Genomic DNA, 23521 nt, shown 5'->3' with positions numbered 1-23521 from the left:
GAACAGGCAGAGGGGCTGAGGTGTGAAAAAACAAAACAAATATTACTTTTGTCCTTGATCAAGGAAAAGACAATGACCATCTCTTTAGACAGTGAATTCAAAGTGGGGAATTAGGGGGAGGGTATAGCTCAGTGGCAGAGTGCATGCCTAACATGCATGAGGTCCTGGGTTCAATCCCCAATACCTCCATTAAAGATAAATATATAAAAAACTAATTACCTGTCCCCAAAATTAAAATAATTAATTAATTAATTAATTTTTAAAAAGGGAGGAGGGAGGAATTTTTTAAAAGCCAGTTCCTGAGCTGAGATTTTTTTCACCTAGCTGGTAAAAGAGTATGCATTTTTATAATCAAGGTATAAAAGCCCCCAAAGAGGGGTTTGGAAGAGAAATTCTGACAAGCTCTGTAACTGAAGCAACAGAACTTACCTGATGTTACACAAGAGGTTCTTCCAGATAATGAGCTAGAACACAAGAAGATAACAGAGTGGAACGCTCGGGAGTACTCAGAGCGTACCACTGACAGAAGTTGGCCTTAGTGTAAAATGAGCTAAAGCCCAAGGAAGGAAAAATCCTGCAGGGCATGGGCTTAATTATTCAAGCATCAGGAAAACCCGAGGAGCAATGGGAGATGTCTGAATTTTTCCAGTCCTCTTTCTGATCAATAGCTTTAAAATCTATCTCGAAGTTTAAATTCAACCATTTGGGGAACGTTTATTGGGTGCCTCCATCCCTTCATGCATTCAGCAAATAGTCAGGTGCAAACTTTACGTGGGTACAGCTCTGTGACGTTCAAGGCACTTCTACTTCCACTGGCCCAACAAGCAAAAATGGACAGTGTGGGTCATTAGGATGCATCCCTTGTAAAGATGCCAAGTAGCACAGTGACAGGGTGCTGGACATGTCAGCTCAGGCCCTCAGATCCTGAAGACTTTCTACTCCCAGGAGCATTCCTCAGCCCCAAAGGACTCTGCCTCTTTCTTAAGAAATGATGGCTCCAACTTAGAAAATGAATAGGACACTGCACACGAGGACAGGTAGTGCTAGATGGTTCTGTATCTCTTAAAGACATCAAGTTCTTCCCCCAGGTGAAGCTGCTAAAAATTACAGCCTCATATTATATATGGCCAAAACCTTTAGCCTTGTTCTCTGTAAAGAACTTCTCTTCAGCGAAGAGGAAGTAGTCAATACCCTACTTTGAAAACAGCACAGGTGTTTCTGTGAGACAAAAACCAAAACCCAAAAACCAAAAATCAAAAAACCACCTCTCTCTCTGTTTAATTAAAGAGATGCCATCCAGTTGCACCTGTGGATGGAAAATAGAAAAAGTGGTTCTTCCAGATTCATCCAAGTACCTTCAGCCCTGAAAACTTCCCTGCCATAAAACAAAGTGAAGGCACCAGCTGAAGGCACCAGGAAGTGCTCCCTCGGCACCTGGCAGCAGCTGGTGCCTACCTGAGGCCAGTTCATACAGACAGTAATAAAAGCTCCCTTGAAATAATGTTAAGGTTCAGACACTCTGATAAAAGCTGGGAACTTCAAAGGTAGGACTGCAAAGCCCATCCCTAATCCTCCTCATTGTGTCTGATGTGGAGGGCTGGGTTCTGGGCTGGCTCCACCACCTCCTGCCTGAGCTCTGGCCAGTATGACCTGTGAGCCAGCCGGGCAGCTGGAGGCCAAAGGAACTTTACAGTCACTCCCTTGAGGGGGTGGGCCTAGGCCATGGGGCACAGCCATTGGTCCTCGACCTATGAGATGTCAGTTAAAAATAAAGGAAGGAAACAAAATACGGATCTACAGACATGAGCCCAGGGATTCTGGAGTGAGAACTGGATTCAATGCCAGATTCGAAGGCTCTCTCCATGAACTTGGGCAGGTCACTGCAGACTTTCGAGCATCGGTTTCTTGGTTTATAAAATTGGTAACCTCGCTAGGGGCCGCTGAGGAGAGTAATTAAAATAGCCTACGTGAAAATGCAAAGGTGAGATCCTCTTCCCTCCCTCCGTCTTTCCCACCCTCCCTTCTTCTCTCCTTTAAAAAAAATAGTTTTTAATTAGGTAGTATATGCACAAAGTACAAAATTCAAAATGGAGAAAAAGGAACACAGTGAAAAGTTAGTATCTGCTATGGGAAACCACTGTTCCCAGTCTCCTAGATATCCTTGCAGAATGCCGCACAGCCAGGCATTCTGTCCTGTATTTTCTTAAGAAAATACATCAGCAACTATATTGATACACTATCTCGAAAAATGCATCATTTTACATGTTACATGCTTATACCTGTGAGAGGCATTCCCAGAAGTGGAGTTGCTTGTGCACTTTTAATAAATATTGGCAAAATCCTCTCTATACAGGTGGTATCAGCTCACACTCTATCAGCAATTATGAGAGTATCTGTTCCCACTGTCACTTCTCCATAGCACAGTTAACTTGCATTTCTCTTATTACTAGTGGGCTGAATACCTTTTGTGGTTAAGAACCATTTGTACTTCCTTTTCTGTGAACAGTCCATGTTCACAGCCCATTTTAAAAATTGTGTTGATGGTCTTTTATTTCCTTTTTAGATATTAAAGAAATTAGCTCTATCTCTGATATATGTTGCAAAAATGTTTTCCCAGTTTTGAGAAGCAGAGACTCTTTTGACTCTGTTCATGATTTTGCCACACTGAAATTTTTCACTTGTATAGGGATGAATATATTAATCTATTCTTCCATAGCTTCTGGGTTTTAAGTCAAACTTAGAAAGTATTTTCCCTGACTTCATTTTTTATATGTACCATCTTTACTCCTTCTGAAATTTATTTTGTTATAAAGTGCTCATTAAAAAAATGAATAGCCACCACGTTGTCTCAAGTTACAAATTTTAAAATGTCACCTTTCATATTAATTTTTGAGTTCCTTCTCTTTCTTCTTGTCCAAATCATGCCATTACCTCAGAATTGCATTCTTTTTCTCCAAGACCCTCTTATCCCTTCATTCCATTTGTGAACCAAGAGTTGATCCATATGATGATGACTGACAAGTCATACAAGTTATATTGAATCTCAGTATCTTACAGCAACTAGCAATCTCAGAAGCATCCCTTCATTTTATAGCTAAGGTCACTTAGATCCAAAGAGGTAAACTGGACTTGTCTAAGATCATGCGGTAGGGTAGTGCCTGTGATTTTTTTTTTATTACTATTCAACAAGAATAGAAATACTGATTTTGCCATAAACTCTGTTCAATCAAAAGACATCTACTAAGTAACTACTCTGTTCAAAGTGAGCCAGGCACTGGGGCTCCAGAAATAAATGACAAAGCTCTGAGCTTTTAAGAAATTCAGAGTCCAGTGTGGGGTCTGAACACACCCACTTATAGACGAATAGGTAAGGTTAGAGTGTCAATGAATGTAGAAGAGCCGGTTACTTCTGCAAGAGATGGCATGGAGAAGGCTCTGAAGATACATAGTTTTTAATTGGACCTGACATGACTAGGACTATGTTCAAATATGCAGGGAAGGCATTTGGCAATAAGGGAACAATGGGATAAAGTGGGGTGCCTGCTAGTAGTGTTAGCTGTGTGCAGAGTTTTCAATGAAGACTCCTCTGAGAATCTGTGGTCACTGGCAGGCCCGCATGTGGGTGTGGGCTCTGTCCTCAAAACTGCAAGCTAAGAATTAAACTCACAATAAAAAATCCTAAAATACATAAGGAAACAAGCCCTCATGAGTGGGAGAGAGCAGGAGCATCAAACAATAGAACTATACCTGCAAATGTTCCAGGTATTAGAATTACTGGACACAAAAAAATACATATGTTTAATACGATCAAGGAAATAAAATGAGATTTAAAAACAAGTAAGGAGTAAACAATAAAACAAAATAAATTAGAAAACAAGTAAGGAGTAAGATGTCATTTTTAAAAAGGTCATACATACTTGAAAAAGAATTAAATAGAAACATGAAATAAAAACAGTCATCCAGATTAAAAACCTAAAGGATGAACATCAAGGAAAATAAACGGATTAAGACACATCAAATATATTAAAATCTGTGAGTTAACACTGATATTAAAAATACCTCAGTGGAAGGTCCAAACAGAAAATTAGAGACAACTGAAGAGAGAATTAGTGAACTGGAAGACAAATAAGAAATTACCCAGAAAACACTAAAAAAAAAACAAACAAACCCCAGAAGATTGAAAATGAAAAACAAGTTACGAGATGTAAAGGAGAGAATAAGTTCTAACATACATCAGACTGGAGTTGCCAAGGAGGAACCAGAGAGAGAATGATGGAAAGATAATAGTCAAAGAGATAAAGGCTGAAATTTTTCTAAAACTGTAAGTCACTAATCTTTGGCTTCAGGAAGTCTAATGAACACTTAGCTAAATAAAATAAAATCCACTCCTAAATACAATAAACTGCAAACACACACACGCGCGCACACACACCCCACCATCACCACAACAATAACAAAACAACAACCAGGGAGAAGAAATTACCTAAGATCAATAACTGGACTACCAACTTCTCAATATCAGCAACGAAAGGCAGAAGACAGTGGAATACCATCTTTAAATACAAAGAGAAAACAATTGCCAAGCTAATGTTTTATACCCAGGAAAACAATCTCTTAACAATATATGCAAAATAAAATTTCAGTCAAACAGGAACCTGAAGTTTATAATTAAATCACCCACCACATGATGTTCTGATTCCACAAAGAAAGCCTAAGATGCAAAGAGAAATATAAGTAAAGTGATAAATATGTGGAAAATTAAAGGTTAACCAACCATATAGAATACTGAAAATAATGCCCAATTTGTGGTATTAAAGAGTGAAACAAGACAGAGCTAAACCATTATATGACAACTGAATGTGAGCAGGGACAATGGTGACTTTATATAAAGCATCCCCAGATCCGTGCATTGCTCAGAAAAAGATATGGACACCAGCTAACCGTAAACCTTACGCAGTTTCCATGCATCAAAAGAACAGAAATAGAGTATATAAGTTCCAAAGCAGTAAAGAGAAAAAAGAGTGAAGGAAAAAAAAAAGAGAGAGAGAGAATAATCAGAAAAAGGAGAAACAGAAAACACAAACTAAGATGGTAGGAAGATATCCATATATACCCAAAATTATAACTAAGTAATCCCAGCTCTAGGCTATTAACAGGATACATGAGGACAGGAATATAGACCAAGAGTCCAGGCTGTGCAGGCTGAAACCATAGACACAGATGGGAAGCAAGTAGCAGAGAACTGTGGCTGAGGCACCAAAGCATAGCCAGAGGAGGAGGGAGTAGCAGAAAAAGCATAATTAGAGAGATGGGAGGAGGATCCAGAGTGACGAGCCAGAACCCACTGGGGGCAAGGGTCTCATGACAGTACCTGTTACTGAGAAGCCAGATAAGTAGAGGCCACCAGGTGTGATTAGGAGGTGACCATGACCTCTGGGAGAGCAGGTGGGAGTCAGAGTGATACTCTGCTGCTTCAGAGCTGGAGAGAAGGGGAGAGAGGAAGTAGGGATAGAAAGGGTGGACTCTTCTTTGTGAAGTCCTAGGGTGAAGAGAACTGAAATGTGAGTGGGGTCGGGGAGACCCAGGGCCAAAGGAAAAGGAGAAGGGTATGTCTGTAGCTGTAGTGGGGACCTGGGCACAGGAGGATGTCCAGTGCTCAGTCGTAGGGAGGCATCCTGGGTGGGACATGGGAATGAGGGTTGACGGTGGTCATGAGGCCTGGGTGACCAGGCAGAGGTTTCTTAGCTTGGGGCAGTGGTGGGCAAAGCTGCTTCAAGGAGGGCTGTGCAGTGGGAGAACTGGAAGAATTCAGAATTTCAGCAGTGAGCTGCTTCTGGATAATGGTCCAGAAGAGTCCACAGTGGTCCTGTGGTCTGTGGCTAGTGAATGGATGGGAGGTGAGACTGTGGGCCTGGGAGCCCCAGGATGGGACATCATAGGGTGAGGTTAACCAACCAGCACCATCAGTCTCCCAAGGGTTCCTCATGCTCACTGAGAAGCCAGATGAGACATGGTCTTTGTGAGGACATCTTGATGTGGCACATAACATAACCACTCAAGTTTGTACGGTTTTTTTACCAAACACATGCAAAACAACCTTCCCTATCCAGCCATCCCACTGGCCTCACTGGGAATGGGACGGGGTCGGGGATGGTGTTCAGGCACCAACCAGAAGACAAACCACACATAACCAAGAGTCATCACAGAAGTTATTCTCCTGTGTAAATCTGCAGGGTGGACATTCCTGCTTTCCGTAGTGATCAGTCTTACCTGATTTTGATTCTCGATTTATTACACGTGGAGGGGAAGGGAAGGAAGAAAGGGAAGGCAGCTGGGCCCTTATTTTCAGCTTCCCGCTGCCCTGAAAATCCTCTCGGTACTCCCGAAATACACACATGATAGAGCATACATATTTAATATCAGAAACTCCTTAATGATGATGGTCGTAGAAGATAAAACTAAAACCCCCCTAGAGATCAACCCACTTCTAATAGTCCCTTTACTCCATTTACAAATATCTAGATTATAAAGATAATACATACTGATAAATATTCAAATAGCACAGAAGTGAATAAGAGAGAAGACAAAAAGCCTCTGTACTTGGGGTAAGGCACTAGGGATGGGGGAGGAGTCAGGTCTGTGAGGCTCACACATTAATTAGTAGGTAATAAAAGCCACTTATTTTACCTTTGGAAGCTGCTGATTTGACATACATTTGGCCCTGCTTTGGCTTCTAACATCCGTTAATCCCCTCTTTCAGAATCTACCCCAATATCCTCCAACCACCTCACCCCCCTTACTTGACTGTGTTCAAGTGCTTTCTGTCCAATTCTAGAATTTTTAATTTACCTTGCAGTACTGCAGCAGTCTTGTTTTCTAATTCTTCTTTTTGCAAACAATCATGAGTTGAGCCCAGTAGTGACGCAGGCTCTCACGGGCTAGCCTGGCAACCCAGTGCTATTTGTTACATATTTCCTTGGGAAAACCGCTTTCAGTTTTATGCATGAACAACTGGGAGATACTTACCTGTAAAGCGGGGGCCTCTGTAATCTCAATTTCTGCGCTACCAAAAAGAGCTCTCCCCTAGTCCCACCTGCCCTGTTACTAAGGTAGACTTTGCGAGGAGCAGGGACTCTGGGGCCTGACTGCCTGAGTGCCAGTCCTGGTTCTGACACTTACTAGGTGTGTGACCTCAGGAAAAGCAGTCAACCTAAATGAGCTTATATATGGAAAGTGCTTAGACTAGTGCCTGGCACATAGTAAGTGCTGCATAATAAAAGAGCTAGAAGCTGAACAGTGCATGTAAATCAGTGACGTTAGAACCCTCCCTCACACCATACACAAAAATAAACTCAAAATGGCTTCAAGACTTAAATATAAAACATCATAAATCTCCTAGAGGAGAACGTAGGAAGAACTTTCTCTGATATACATTGTAGCAACATTCTCCTAGGTTACGTCTACCAAGGCAATAGAAATAAAAGCAAAAATAAACAAATGGGACATAATTAAACTTATAAGCTTTTGTACAGCAAAGAAAACTAAACAAAATGAAAAGACAACCTATGGAATGGGAGAAAATATTTGCAAACAATGCGACTGATATGGGCTTAAAAGAGCTGGGAGAAATGAGTCAAGAAAGCCTTTGGCCCCTAGTTCTGGGAGGCTGCAGACCCCTTTGAGGCTGGTGAAAGTTACAGGTTCTCTCCCTAGCAAAGTGCACATACACGTAACTGTCTGCATAGGTGCAGGTGTAACTGAAGCCCACCATGGCTGCGAGGGTCTAGGAGCTCTGGTTCCAATCCTCTGCTTCTCTCTACAGTGATGTGAGGATCTCAGGGGCGAAACACCATGGCAGTTCTTGAAGTATTATGTTCACATGCACGGAACTCTTGAGCAGTTTCCTCCCACCCTTGGTTTAGGTTCCATTTCTGGCAAAATGTCACACCTTCCTCCCTCAAAGCCCTTTGACCTTTGCACATTTTTCTCTTGCTCTCTGTGTGCTCCACAAAGCTCCACATGCTTTTGGCAAAGTACGCCCATCTTTCCCCAGACAAAGGTCTGACCCCTCTAGCGCTGAAGTCAGACCAGAGCATGCACTAGTATTGCCTGCTGGCCGCCACCAAAGGCACCGCAGAAGTAGATGCGGTCTTAAGCCCAGGTCCTTTCCCTCAAAAATCTTGGAGACAGCACACACCAGGAGAAGCCAAAGATCTGAGAAGCCAGAAGGAACTTGTAGGATGATCTCCTTCCCTCTTTATTACTCCTCCAAGCCATTCCAAGTTGGGTGACTTGTTTGAGGTCACCCAACTCATTCTCAGCTGCGAACCTCCCAACTGGGTACTTTGATTCCATCAGCATTTCTCAGACTTTACCAGGCACGTGAATCTTGTTAAGATGAAGATTCAGCAGGTCTGGGGTGGGCCCGAGATTCTGCATTTCTAACAAGCTCTCGGGTGATGCTGAAGCTGCTGGTGCACAGACCACATACAGAGTAACAAGGTTTACATCAAGGTTAATGGACTATCCCACCTGGTTAAAGCCTCTTCACCCACTCTTTGCATGGCTGTTTAACTGCCCTTTATTCAGGAAAGCCTCCCTTTCCCCATCTTCCTTGATTATCAGCTCCCATAGTCTCTGTACTTTTTTCCTTTGAAGCATTTATAACGACTGTAATCAAAGAGTATTTGTGTGATTATCAGTTTAATACCTGTCTCCCAGGGAGACTGCAAGCTCCATGAGGACCAACAGACTGTCGATAAAAAGGCAGCTGTTGTGGGCTGGAATAGCCTGGACCAGCACCCTGGAGTAGGATGGATCGTGGAAAACGTCTTCTAGAGGCCTCATGGCCAATGGTGACACTTTTGGCTTTAAAAATTCTCACCAGTCTCAAATACATGCTGACTAAAATTTAAGTTGAAAAGTTGTCCTAAATCCTTATCAAGTACAAAATTGTCCTGATCTAGAACTAGCCACTCTGCTTGGGGAATAGTCAGGGCCCCCAAATCAGTATTCCCTTACAGTCTTCGGACACCGTGATGGCCCTGGCAAAGGAAGCAGAGGGCATGCTCCCTGCCAGCTTCATTCTACTGCAGACCAACAATTTCTTTTCCAGATTTTCTGCTGTCATCCTTTTGAGGAACCCCAAAGCTCTGAATGCTCCTTGATGTGGGCAGAGATGTCTGAAATCATCATTTATGGGAGGCAAAGTTTGAAGTCAGTGTGCCTGGGTTCAGATACCAACTCCGTGCCCTCGGATGAGTTACTAAGTCCTCTGTGCGCCAGCTCCCCAGTCTGCCAGATGGGAATAACCATGGGGTAACTACCACCTATGAGGACTAACGGAGATGATACACATAAAGCACTTACACAAGCCTGGCCCAAGATTTATGATTATTATTATCCTCCCCATATCCGGTCAAATTATAGACCTGCCTATTGTTCTGCACAAGTCTCCATCCAGTGGCTCCACCCCATTCAAGATTTACTCTTCCCAGCCCCTCCTGCCTTACCTGTCTAAAGCTTGTTCTAAGCAATGACTCACTGCAAAACTCTGCAGCTCCCATCAATCACCTCCCTGTCTCTGCCTCTGTGTTGTCATCCGTGGGTTCCTCCTGGAAGAGAGATCTTTTTCCTAATGTCCAGCACATGTATCCAACAAGTATTATCGAGGGCCCATTATGTGCCAGGCCCTGTCCTAGGCACAGGGGCTTAGTAATGAACAAAGAAAGACCTCTGTCCTCACGAACTGAGGGTAATAAGAGATCTAACCCATGAATAGAGATCAGTTCTCATCTCTGGTCCTTTCTTACATCCCCATTCTTCTCCTCAGACTAAGCCTAAATAAATCACACACAAGTACAAAGCATGAAGAAAGCATTCCAGATCAAAAAGTACTCAGGGTGACTTAGGCACATCCCGATGACTAAACTGCTGCCCTGCTGAACTGGTGGACTTTGAAGAAGTAGGTGTTAAAAAGCCAGAAACACCCGGTTTCCCCAAGTAGTCACACTGGCTGTCAAATCCTCTGGAACAGTAAGTATAACACAACTGGAACATAAGGGCCTTCATTTACCTATCTCATGAGGGTAGAATAAGCCCATGGTTTTATGCTTTCACAGGCACATTCTTTGGATGGAGCCTGATTCGGGATCCTCAGCAGGAATACAGGCCACCGCCTTGTGTTAAGAGCACTGGAAATGGACTCAGAAAACCTGTGTTTGAGGGCTGGCTCTGCCACTTCTGTGCGGCTTCAGGTATGGAACTCTTCTCATGCCTTAGTTTCTTTCAGACAACCTCTAAGGTCGTCTTCCAGCTTTGAAGTCTAAGGGCTGGGATCAACCACCACTAGTATGAGACTCACCAGATTCACAGATTCCTTAATTCAACAAAATGAGCCCCTGCCCTGGGATCTAGGGGTGAGCAAGCCAGATGAGGAGCCTGTGGGCAGCATCCTGAGATGCACCCGACTCCTCCTCTATTTATTTACTCCTTTCTAACATCAAACTTGGTTTTCGAAGTACAACTCTGATGGAAATATCCCTGGGCCACAACGCAAACCCAAAATAGAAGGTATGCAAAATCTCTGGTGGGCCCATTAGTCTCCCTCCAATTCAAAAACCATTGCAGACCTTGTCTGTCTCCTTGTCTCTAGACAGTGAGCCTAAAATAAGTCTCCCTGGTAGAAAATGCCTGGTTGGAATGAAAGTGACCCAAGTACAGAACAGATGGCCTGCTGGCCACACACCACAGGACAAGGACTCACCCAGGAATCTGCTCTGAGACGAGTGAATCTTTGCTCTCACTTCCACTCACTGTATCTCCCTCCCTCAGCACACAGGCAACCAGGTGAACCTGGAGAAAAGGAAAATGTGACCCAAACGGCCAACACCTCCTTTTCTCCAAAAGCAGCCCTGCCCCTGCTGCCCTCATGCAAGAAAGCAGGGTCCTGCAGGTTACTGGAGCACTACTGCAGCTAGAACTATAGGTGACCAATTAGAGGTCCTGATTCCAGACTGGCAGGTGCCTGGCACAAGGTGACACGTGGTTTGAGGGCCAGCTGACAAAACCACCATGAAAGCTCTAGAAAATAACATCTGCTTTAAAACAAACGAGAAAGGGACAGCCATACTAAGTCTAAAAAATCAAAACCAGACAAGCCTATGGCTTTGATCATCATAAACACTAAGAATACGTTTTCTAAAGTCTAATGACGATTAGGGGTGGGTTTCTTTCCTTCCACCTGGCCCCACTCGTTCTTTTAAGGCGGCTGGAGAGGGCAAAACAGGGATGCAGGCTCCAGGCCCTCTATTTGGCAGAAATGAACTTTGACTGTTTTTACTTACACGTGTACTAAGGCAGCACTGAAAGAGCCGTCTCAAACTTGGACAGGTGACCCCCAAGGTTCAAAGTCCCTCTCTGCACACCTGTGGGGGAATTTCGTGAATTTCCCAGGCGCCCGCCTGAACTGGTTACATCCCCTCCAAGTCTACGCCAGCTTGGAGTTTCCATTTTGCACAGAAATTAAAGCGCTCGGAATGCCCTTAGCAGTGAGGGCACTCGGCCCGCAGCTCGAGAGTGGGCCACGAGGATGATCCCTCACTGGGCCGCTCAGACGGGGAAGGACCAGCACCTGGTAGTTGTGAAAACGCACCCAGGCTCTGGATACGCCTTGCCGGAACCATCGCAGAGCTTAGAGATACATTGATTGTTTTTAGTTAGTTAAAACCCACGCAAGCACCTCCCTGGCCTCTTAAATCTTCCCGAACTACAGCTCAGACTGGAGGGAAACAGTTGCAGCGACCATAAAAGTCATCTTAAAAGGCAAGTTGGGAACGAACACACACACACACACACACACACACACACACACACACACACACACACACGATACGAACACACACACACACACGATACGAACACACACACACACACACGATACGAACACACACACACACACACACACACACACACACACACACACACACACACACACACACAAACACACAACGATACGCACTAGTTAGCAAGTCCGCGGCTAGGGGGGCGGTGGCACAAGGGCCGGATCCCTGAGCTCTGCACGCCAGCAGGGGCTGTCCCGTCGGTCCCAGAGTCCCCGTGCCCACCTGGCAGCCTCGGGGCCCCAAATCTGACGCCGGCGATCACACCCCACAGCTCTGTCCAATTAGGAAAATGACCGCAAGAAAACGGAGAGAGTGGGCGACGAGGAAGGGGAACTAGGACTGAGGAGGCTAAGGACAGGCCATGGGGACCCCGCGGGCCAGCGAGCGCCTTCAACAGGTCCGGGGCCCCGGGCGCGCGGCAGCCGGCTGCCCTGGGGGCGCCCCCGACACCCCAGCGGCGCGCCCAGCCCTCCCCCACCCCGGACGGCGGGGACGCGCAGCAACCCCACCCGCTCGGAGAATAAAGTTTGTGGGCAGCCGCCGGGGCGGGGCGGCGCGGCGAGGGGGTGAAACTTTAAGTCCCGGGCGGGCGTTGGGGGTAGCGCACCGGGCGCCGGGACACCCACGTGCGGGCCCGCGAGTCGCCGCCGCCTCCGGGCCTCCCGCCCCGCCGCCGCCACCGCCGCCGCGCTTTCCTTTCATTTTTGCCTCTCTCTCTCCCTCCCTCCCCTCCCTTTCTCTCTCGCTCTCTCTCTCTTCCTCTCCCTCTCATTCGCGCGCTCTCCTCGCTCTCGCCCTCTTTCGCTCGCTCGCTCCCTCCTTCCCTTTCCCCTCCCCCTCCCCCCCCAGACGCCATCTCTCCCTCTTTCCCCGGCTCTTCCTCTCTCCCTCCAGCTCTCCGGCATGAGGGAATGTGGAAGTGAAAGGAAAAGACGACATGTTTGCAGCGCGGCGCGGGCCTGCGCGCGGCCGTCTCCGGGGAGAGACGGGGGGCGGGTCGGCCGCCGCCGCCGCCGCGACCCACCCCCGCGCCCCCCGCGCCCCCGCCGGCGCGCCGCCCGGGGGTCTGCAGGGCCGGGGCCCTGGGCCGCGCGGGACACTCACCCTGGGTGCGGGCGCGGCTCCTGCGCTGGGGCCCTCGGCGGGCCGGGGCCGGGGGCTCCTGGCTGCCCACCGCCCGGGCTGCTGCTGCGCGCCCGCCGCCCGCCTCCACGCGCGCCCGCAGCTTGCTCCTGCCGCCCTCCCTCCGGCTCCTCTCTTTCTCTCTCTCTCCCTCTCCTCTCTCTCCCCCTCTCCTCTCGCTCTCTCTCTCTCCCCCTCTCTCGGTCGCTCGCTCGCTCTCCCTCCCTGGAAGAAGGGAATGAGGCAGGGCTGACGTGAAGGGATGCAAAACAGCTCCTCCTAAGCCAGCTCGCGGAGGAAGAGAGAGACAGAAAAGCAGCCCTTTTATCTCTCTTTTGTTTTCTCACTTCCTTCCACCCCCCCCCACCCCCCTCTTGTCAGCCCAAGTTTTCTTTTCTCTTTCTACCGCAGAGAGGTTTTTTCTTCCTTTCTTTCTCTTTCTTTCGGTTCAACTCTCCCACTCAAATTGAAAGCCTGGAGGGTTTTCTCTCCCCTTCTTTTTTCTTCCCTCTTTTCTTCCTCCTTCCTCCTTTCTTATTTCTCTAAAAGGGTTTTGTTTGCTGTGGGAGTTTCGTTTGAAAATCAAGTCACGCCTTTTTTCCTCCTTTTCTTTCTTTCTCTCTTTTTTTCCCCTCCCAGCAGAAAAGGGGAACAAAGATTAACTGAAGCGGGGAAAAGGGGGAGCATGGTAATGGGGGGCCCGGCCCCGCCCGGCACAAAGGAGGCCGGGGGACGCCGCCCCCCACCGTGGGAAGCCGGGGGCGTCCTCCCTAGAGGAGTCAGTGGGGGTGGGGGGACGCGGGTGCCGGGTGCCGGCTCCTTCCTAAGTGCGGGTGGGGGCCGCCGAGCCCGTCCCTCCCCACCAGAGGTGGCGGGCTGGGTGTGTTCTTTACTTATATATTTTTAAAGTAGGCAGATGGGCTTGGAACAAACATCCCCCCAGAGCACTGAACTGTAAAAAGCCTTTAAACAGCTGTTTGCAGAGCCCTGGACGTCCAGACTCGAGGGAGCGGTGCGGGCTGCGAGCGCCAGGACCCGGGTGGGGAAGGGGCTCGGAGGGGCCGCTGGGATCGGCCGCTCGTGGGCTTTTCAATCCCAGGGCCTGGGCCTCGGCCCGCGGGCGCACTGCTGGGGGGCGCCGAGGCGTGGCTGTCGGCAGCGCGGGGGTCAGGCCCCTTGCGCCTCTCCGCAGGGCCGCGGGGCTTGGCACAACCTCGCCTTCCCTGGGCTCCGGGGCAGGCCGGACGCTCGGCCTCCAACCTCCAGGACGCCCTCCACTCCCAGCCGTTTCTCCACTCGGAGCCCTCGGACAGAACGCGGCAGAGCCGCCAGAAAGGGTCAATTATTCCTGGGGCGCCTGGGCGTATTCCCAAGACCTGCTCTGCCTTCTGCTTCTTGGGAGAAGTGAGGAGAAGACAGGGGAAAAGTTCCCAGAGCAAAGTTGGCCACATTTCTCATTTTCCCAAGTAAGTATTGAGCACCTGCTGGATGCCTGGCCCTTGGACTGGGGCTGCTGCCAGGGCCTGGGAGAAACGTGAGTCTTCGTGGGCCCCGAGAGATGCCGCAGGAAACAATGCCAGAGGAGGCTGCAGCTCGGGACCAGGTCATCGGGAGGAAGGAAAGCCTGGATCCTCTCCCCTCCCTTCTGTCTTCCTTCCCCTTCTCTTCCTTCCTCCCGGCTGCGTCTCCTTGGCTCCACCCCTCCTCCTCATCAATTCCTCCCACACTTCCCTGCTCTCCCTGGCTTTTCACTGGAGGGTCCCTTCTCCCAGCGAGGAGCAGATGCTGAGCCCCATTGTCTCTCCCCCAGTGACTGCAGCCTCCGGGGGACAGGACCTGCCACTCTTCACCCCTCCCCCTCAGCCCGCAGACCTACTCCTTTAGAGACTGAATCCCCAAGGCCACTGCCCCTCACCCCACCCTAAACCAGCTCCTGGTGTTGTGAGCAATGACTCCAGTCACTCAGAACATGATTTGTTTCTGTCTGGGAGTGAGAAAACAGTAGCCTGAGACTGCTTTAGCAAGGAGGACACCATGGTTTTCATATCAGGGTAGTGAGCCCTGGATGACCCCAGAGCATTCCCCCACGGTGCCCTCTTATTGGGAAAGAAGCCACATTCCTGTCATTTTATATCCTGCTTGATGCACCTAAGCTGTGTCTTCTAGATAAAGCAAAACAGCTCTAAGAGTCAAGCATTCATGTAACAACAAATACCTACTGAGTTCTGCTCTGTGCCCGCTCCTGTTCTGGGTGCTAAGGACCTTCAGCACACACAATCCTCACTCAGGCTTTGCAGATTGGCAGGGGGAAAAGCAAGAAGACAGACAACCAAATGCCACTTGTTCCATGTAAGGATGAACCAAGGAAGCACCTAAGAGGTTGCTTGGACTAGGGTGGTCAGGGATGGCTTCCTGGAGGAGGTTACATCTAGATGAATAGGGCTATGCCAGGCAAATGCATAGGAAGGTACAGCCTGTCCAAAGGCCCTAGGGCAAGATAGCATATTCTTAGAGATTCTTAAAACTACCACAAGTATTTGCTGCAATGGACAGTACAAGTGGGGGAGTGGGGACAGCAGTGTCAGGGCACAACTCAGGGAGGGGAGAGTGGCGGGTGTGTCAGGGCATAAGTTGGGGAGGGGGCCGGGTACCAGGGAGATGTTCAAATTTTAGCTTCTTCCACTTGCTAACTTCGTGAAACTGGGGTGATTAACAGCCTCAGTGGATGACTTAGACTCCATTTCTTTACTTATAAAAAGGGTAAGAAGACTTGTGGGTGCAGAGACGTCTTTTTATGTTTAAGGGTCCAGGCTTACTTGCTGCATATTGGCAAGTTGACTTCTCTAAATTTAAGTTTTCTCATCTGTGAAATAGGGATGAAAACACTTGACTCACAGGGTTTCTGAGAGGTTTAAATGGTCCCATTCCCAGCTCAATGTCTGGGACATAAGCTCCAATACATGGGAGCTTTTATTCATTGTTATAAATCAGGGAGTGCCAGGGAGGTGCCCATACAACCTGGAAATGAGATTTATGTTCTGAGTTAAAAGTAGAGTGACTCATCATGTCAGAAACGCAATGAGCTGGCTGTGGAGGATACATTCCTTCAAAGATGCCCTGTGTCCCCGTGGGTGGCTGGGGTTGGGGAACACCTATGTCTGATCTAGGTGGTCAGGGTATTGTCTCCGAAACAGGACCAGAATGTGAAGACTGTGGTTACTAAGGCCTGGCCTGATCATTGGAAGTGTAGCCTGACCGAAGAACAAATAAGAGAAGAGAGTGGGCCTCGTAAAATCCTGGAGGGCCCCTAGGAGCAGGCGCCTGGCTGTATTTGCTCAGTGAAGAGAACTAGACACAGAAGTTCACACTGGTGAGGCAAGGGGGAGAAAGACTTTTGACTCCTCCAGAACCTGAATTAAATCTCTCAAAACCTCTTTAGTCCTTTGCTTGGGTTCCTTGTTCTCCAAGCAGTTTGCAGATGAACTTGGCACCAGCAAAATGCCCCCCTGGATCCAGGCAGACTCCAGGGTTCTTGTTCCTGCATTGTAAACCTTTTACACTTCTTTTATTTCTTTATGACACAAGTTCATTCTGAGAGAATTTGATAACTAGCTAAGCAAAACTGAAAAAGAACCCCTGTAGAGACATGTGTTGGTGTATATCCTTGGACATTTTATGTCCACATACCTAAACATAAATGCACATAGTAATAAAACTATACAAAGTAAATATTGTTAAACAAGTGAATGACTATACGTGTAGATACATTATTTTTACAAAATTAAACAAGAATGGTATATTCCTACCAAACTGCAACCACTTTTACCTGGTAATGGTGTCACAAATCTTTTTCCCTGTCTGTAGACATCCACATTATCATTCTTAATGAACGATATTATTCCGTGCCCTTCTCTTACTGGTTAAACAAATTGCTGGACTTGTGGGATATTTCCAGTTTTTCACTTTTGTGGACCTGCTATGATAAACACACTGCACAGTCACCTTTGTGCCAGGTAAATGTTATATTCTGATCATTTTACAGCTGGGGAGACCAAGGCACAGAAAAATTTAAAACCTTTCCAAGGTCACATCTATGGAGTGACTGAGCCAGAATTTGCAGCCCGAGTTTCCAGTTGAGAGCATCTCTGTTTTCTCCTTTAGAGTGACAGTCCCCTCCTGGTACGTCCCCATTACCTTTTTCTCTTCCAGATCACCTCCCTGTGAGAACCTGTCTGGGCAGGTGACCCACTTCATTCTCTGACATGGGTAACTTAAACAATGTCCATCTCCTGGGGTTGCTGGGAGGAATGTAAACAGGTAACGTATGACGTGTAGTGAATGATACTGTATTTGGTAAACTGTGACGACTGTACGAGTGTTTGGAAGTACTAGCAAGGGCCTAAGTGCACAGTCAGACGCCACCACCTTTTAGCCAAATCCCCTGACCTCCTCAAACCCAAGAAGGAAGCCTCCAGATTCACAACAGAGAGAAAGAAATCAGCTGTTCTGATGCAGGAGTGAACAGATGCCTCCCCTGAGCATTTCAGGAGCCCCACAGTTGTTCCCCCTGACCCCCTCTCCCCCTAGCTGGAACAGGAGAGAAGATTTGTTAGTATAAAGTTTATCAATCCTCACAATTTCCCTGAGAGAGGATACATTCGTGTCACAGACCTTCCAGAACGTTCATATCCATCTCTCTAAAAATCAGGACTCTTTAAGCCCAGTAAAGGTATGAAACAGCTCTTCAGTGTTTCACTTGATGTGTTCACCAGAGTAACTGCTGGGAGATTAGTGGGTGATGATTAAAGTCTGTTTCTTTCATTGGCAGAAACATACAAACATGAAAAATATATATCAGTGGATATATATTGCAATGTCTAATATTCGATTTTGACTATCAGACCTCCCACCGAAATCCAGCCAGTGCAAGGCGCAGGACCCCAGGGTGGAACTGAACGGGGCCGCAGAGAGCAGAGATGGACCTAGGGCTCCTGAAAGGATGGGTCTGTGGGAGATGGAAGGGGACCTGGAACTGGAGAGTCACTGAAAACTAAGTCAATGGCTGGAGTCCGACAGAAGATGCGTTGGGCAGCAACTCAAAATTGTCAAGAAATATAGTAACAATTTTGGAATACTCAGTTTGCAGGAAAACTCAAAGCAAAAGTCTGCGTGGATAGATAGGGTGAACATCTGACATTTCTGCACTATTTCTTAAGGAATAATGTCAGGGTGCACCTCCTCTGATGCCGCTTGTGTCCAAGGGTACATGTTTGTATAAAGATGGCTTTATTCCTATCATGGTTTGGACCAATATGCTAACTTGCCTTATTTGCATAAATATAAGAATAAAAATATGCTAAAAGAAACATGGGCCACCTACCATAAGCAGGAAACTGCTAGCTTCACTAAAGAGTTGAAAACAAATAAACACATAAAAGCCACAATGATGACAAATACTGCTGTGAGAGAGCTAATTGGTCAAAGCCTGGAAAATAATTTGATATTTTAAGTCAAGGGAAGTTTAAAAGTTTGTGTCTTTTGATTAGCAAACTTTAGTTCTAGAAGTCTATTTGAGGGAGAGTCATCATTGTGGAGAAAGATGTGAGTTAAGGATGTTTATCGAATTGTTATTTATGTTGGCAAAAAACTACAACCAAAAAAAAAAAAAAAAAGGAAATAACTGAAGTATTCAACAATGAGAAAATGTTTAAAGAAGTTATGGCATGCACATTTACTGTTACACTGTGCAGCTATTAAAAACTATGTTTTTGAAGAATATGTAATGACCTGGAAAATGTGATATAGTAAGCGAGATATAAAATGGCATATGCAATTATATTTTTGCCCAATTTCGTATATACATATATTTATCCTGAAAAATAGATATAAAGTACTGGGAAGGAAATACAAACAAGTTAAAAAGTTGTTTGTGTTTGTTGGAATTATATTTGCCAAATTTCTATAATGATTATAGAATTTTTAAACAATAACCTATATATTTAGAGAACAAGACCTGGGCTTCTCACTCACTCCACAGTCAACGGTGAAAAGACCCAGGGCCAGACCTTCAAGGAGCTTCCAGTCTGCAGGAGAAAAAGCCAAGCAAACAGGAAGTTACACTACCTAATGCAGTTATTTCTCCTCCCCTGGAAATGTCTGAAGACCTAGGAGGAAAGAGGAACTAGCGTTTTGGTTGCTGATGATTTGGGCTCTGAGTTGAATAGACTATCTATTGTGAAAGTGTATTGTGCAAAAAAGAGAATGGGGCTTTTTGTGAAGGGAGATAAAGAGGGTGTGGGGTGGGAACTGGGAGGATGGGGGAGGAGGAGGCAGGCCTGGAAGCAGTGGGTGGACTGTGGGCAGAGCTGCCTTGAAGGTCCCCCCAAGTTGTCCTCCACAGCTTGCACCTGGGTCGCAGTGTCCAGGGCTAGCGGAGTACCTGGCTCTGCATTCATAACAGGGGCTCAGTAAATGTTCAGTCAGTGTTTATTGTCCATAAGAACAGAGGAATGAATAAGTGTGTAACATCAGGGATCACTCTCATGAATTTCCTTTAAGGCATTAATTAAACATGTCTGAAAAAGAAAGACTCCATTGTGAAACCATGATGATGAGCAAGACAGGAGGGGAATTTGAAGTCTTCTCTACCGAGACAGCAAGGTGTGTGCGTGTGCGGCGTCGGGGTCTGCATGTCTGCTTTAGCATGGAGAGGGACCTGGGTTCACTTTGAATGTGGCATTGACAGGAGTCTGAAGAGTTCTCGGCTAGGGTGACTTGCCAGCTGTGTGACCTTGGACAGACTTAGTTTCTGAATATTCACTATCTAAAAAATGGGCTTAGGGCGACCTGTGTTCTTGGAGATCAAATGAGATAATGCAGTTAGGATAATGTTGTGTAGACATCAAAGCATGCTGCAAACAGAACGAGCTATTAATGTCAGTATATTACCTGTAAACCCCTAGGCATCACCTGCTTGGTAGAAGTGGGGGAGGGGTGCCATAAGGTGATGGCTTTGCTATGTTGACTCTTCAGACAGGAGCTCTCTTTTGGTCCTTTATTTTGGCCCTTTTGTCTTTATTCTTCACTTCATCAACAAACATTTATTGAGAACCCAAAATATGTCGGCCACCCTTAAGGGTCTCCCAGGTAACCAAGGGTGACAGATGTGACTAGTGATGACTTCTACAGGAGCAGAAGAGGGGTACCCAGCTCTTCTCTTTGGGAAACCTTCTTAGAAGAAGTGATATTTAAACTGAGTCTTAAAAGAAACGTGGGAACCTGCTCAGCAAAGCAAGGGGGACAGGGCTGTAAGCGGGGAACAGACTTTAGGAAGTTACTTAACCTCCCCTGGGGCCTCGTTTCCTGCTCTGAGGAGTCCTGCCTCACCACTGGATGAGACAATACATGCAAAGTGCCTAGCACAGTGCCTGGTCTTTAGTCCTTACTGAAAAAAGCCAGCTCTTTGTCCCCTCTGTATCAAAATCACTTCCTCTTTGGAGTTTACTTCCTGTTCACATTTTGTTCTTTCCCCTAGTTCCTGAAGATATACTGACTTTTGGCTTGGGCTATAAGTTACTCAGCTGATTTTCCAGGATCCACAAAATAGTTTTAAAAAATGGATCCGTTTCCTCCACAAAGAAAATCTCAATAAATTAAAAATACGGATGTCATATGGATCACATCCTTTGTTTATAACATGCTAAAACTAGAAATTAATGTTAGAAACTGACTATTTAAAGTTCTCCAAAATAGCTTTTGGAAAAAGGAGGGAATCGGGAATTAAGTGTTAATTTAGAAAAAAACACAAGGAAGAACCACGCCTAGGAAAACCAACTATGTGTGCAAAGCTTTACTCAACATTTTATTTCGTTTTTTTAAATGGTTGTATTATTAAACTCAGAAAATTTAAACAAACAAAATATTCATTAAATAATTCAGAAGTATTAAAAAACAAAAACCCCAAATAAAAACAAGGGGAAGAGATCAGGAAAAAAGCAGAAAAAATAAATTAGAAAGTAGAAAAACAGATTAGCACATATGTCCTTGAGTTGGTTCTTTTTGTAAAAACAAGGTCTAAATAATACAATGGACAAACGTCATGGGGAAAAAGAGCAAAACAGATACAACTGCCAGTGAAATGGTGGAAATGACAACAAAAATAGACTTTAAAAATATAAAAGGATATTATGTGAAATGGCTGACAAATTTAAAAGCTTCAGAGATCGTTTTCTGGAAAAAAAAAAATAGAGAACTTTCTCTGTTTGACAGAATCAGAAGGAGAAAATCTAAACCACCTCCTTCAGCTTCTCAGAAGCACCCCGGACAGAGCGCCTACCCTTGACCAGCTTTCGGAGGCTGCACTTTTTCTCGGCAGGACTTCACACCATCTGATCTGACATATGCCTAATTGCTTACTTGTTTCCCGTCTTCTCTCCCCACTGGAGTCAGCTTCCTGCGAAGAGAGAACTTTGTTTTGTTTTCTTAATTAAACTTTTTTATTTTGAGATAATTGTGTTTTTTTAATTAAACCTTTTATTTTGAGATAATAGTAAGAAAACTGTTTTGCTTGCTGCACAGAACTGGGCCTGGCACATAGCAGGCATTTGAAATAAATACTAGTTTAGTGAATAAATGAATTGAGGAAGAATTTAAGACAGAATCAAGAATGTTGCCCCCAAAGTTCTGAGTCCAGATCGTCTTACTGGGGAAGGGAGGTGTGTCTACTGAATTTCTGAGGCGTGGCTAACCTCATGCTATTATAAATTAATCCAGAATACAGCCTTTTCTATGTGAAGAAAACTACAACTTTTTCCTAAGGCATAAAAGAATAGACTTGCATATGAAGAGACATACTTAATGCCTGATGCAAAGGCTAAATGATGTAAAGATGGAAAGGTCAAATTAATTTACAGGCTTAATGCAAATCCAAATGTGATTTTTTTCAAACCTTTACCTAAGAAATTATAAAATTCATTTCGCAGAATAAGTAGGTAGAATTTCAAAGAAAATTTTGTAAAAACAAGAGTAAGGAGGGAATAGACTTTCTAGCCACAAAACGTATTAGAAAATTGTAATATTTAAAATTATGCAGTACTAGGGCAAAAATGTATAGTTGTTTTAATAAATTAGGGAGCTCTGAATGAGACAATGATACACATTAATTTAATGTGTAATAAAATACCATCATCAGGAAAAGAAAGTGTTACTAAAAAAAATTATTTGGAGCCAACTGGTTGACAATTTAGGGGGAAAAACTGTATCCTAACCTTGCAAAATACAATAAATAAATTTTATTTGGATGTAATATAATAATAATAATAATAATAATAATAATAATAATAATAATAATAATAATAACCAAACATTAAAATGTTGTAGGAAAAAGAGACACTTTCAAACACCTGGAGAAGAAATGACTTCCTAAGCTTAGAACCAATGGAAGAAATCAAGGGAAAAGAGAACATTTTTGGTTATGTAAGGCAAACTTTATCATGCTAAGAATACAAAAATTATCTCCAAGATATATTGTTACACGAAGAAGGCAAGTTGCAATTAGTATAATGTTTATAAAAAGAAGAAAAATGTGCACAAAACAAAGCTATATGAATATGTTAGGTGGGTATATACCTAGAAAGTGGTCAGGAGGGATATACACAAACTAAACATTTGGAGTGGGCTAAGGGGACATTCGCTCTAATTGAACTGTATGAATTTTGATTTTATACAACAATATACTCATGTATCACTTGTGTAATTTTAAAAGAAAAAGTCCTGTGTTAAATATTTTTAAAGCCCTTTTAAAAAATTACACTAAAAGCTCATATATATGGTGTTTCAAACTGTAAAATCCAATAGATAAATGGTTAAAACATACCATGAGTCAGGTCACTGAAGAGAAAATACCAGAATCAAAACTAGAGAAAAATGTTCGTACTCAAAGTCATTTAAATAAATCCGAAGTGAAAGCTGGCTCTGAGGATTAGGATTCCAACTTCTCTTCTGGGCCCCAGGATCAGCTCAATCTTGGGAAATGGGTGACTTGGGGGAACTGCAGCAGAGGGGAGGATGGGAGGTAGGCAGGGGCAGAAGGGGGCCTGCCCAAATCCTTCTAACTGGAGACTTGCTGATATGGGCTGCCCATCCCTTCCCTACCCAGGGGGTAAGTGGTCCTGTCCTGCACCGGCTTTGCCTGCCTGCATTTTCTGCATCAGGGTGCAATGCAGGGAGAAAGAAAGAAATCCAAAGAGAGCTGCTGGGATGGCTCAGTCTGCAGACAAAACTGAGGGTATTCTGTCTAGCGCCCCCACACAGATGTCCTTTCCTGGGGACTGAGGGCCAAGAGCATGTGGGAAAGGTTGGCTTTACAGCCTCCTTGAGTGGGGAGGAAACCATAAGAAGAGGTGGGCAGGGATGATGAGCACAAAGGGATTTGGAAGCACTTGGAGTAGAGTGGAAACCCTCTGTTTTACCCACAGGAACCTTCTCTTTTGCTGTCT

At 45.4% G+C, this 23521-nt stretch overlaps 1 protein-coding gene, 1 long non-coding RNA gene and 1 other non-coding gene across 6 annotated transcripts in view; 2 read left to right on the top strand and 1 right to left on the bottom strand.

Annotated features, from left to right (window-relative positions):
- Nucleotides 1-14639, bottom strand: part of ZNF710 (zinc finger protein 710) — a 63649-nt gene extending 49010 nt beyond the window's left edge. Inside the window, exon 1 of one of the 3 annotated variants that reach the window (XM_045516720.2) lies at nt 14507-14639. The gene's annotated coding sequence lies outside the window, so the exon portion shown is untranslated. Of the gene's footprint in view, nt 1-12019; nt 12765-13007; nt 13143-14506 lie in introns of those variants that run through there. The other 2 variants (XM_074354212.1, XM_010955076.3) reach the window with 2 other exon arrangements.
- On the top strand, nt 117-189 carry TRNAV-AAC (transfer RNA valine (anticodon AAC)). Its single transcript has one exon. It is a non-coding gene; the product is annotated as a tRNA-Val (tRNA).
- Nucleotides 14640-14670: 31 nt separating the features above from the next.
- Nucleotides 14671-23451, top strand: LOC123616894 (uncharacterized). 2 transcript variants are annotated; one of them, XR_006724938.2, is made up of 3 exons: nt 14671-16395; nt 17068-19685; nt 21294-23451. It is a non-coding gene; the product is annotated as an uncharacterized LOC123616894 (long non-coding RNA). The 2 variants fall into 2 exon arrangements; XR_006724939.2 differs by having other exon boundaries at nt 14671-15374; nt 16220-19685; nt 21294-22345.
- The last annotated feature ends 70 nt before the right edge of the window (nt 23452-23521 follow it).

This window comes from Camelus bactrianus, chromosome 27, assembly GCF_048773025.1.
Source record: "Camelus bactrianus isolate YW-2024 breed Bactrian camel chromosome 27, ASM4877302v1, whole genome shotgun sequence".
In the NCBI taxonomy this organism is placed as follows: domain Eukaryota; kingdom Metazoa; phylum Chordata; class Mammalia; order Artiodactyla; family Camelidae; genus Camelus; species Camelus bactrianus.
The sequence above is the reverse complement of the archived record's forward strand: the minus strand, read 5'-3'. Positions and strand labels throughout refer to the sequence as shown.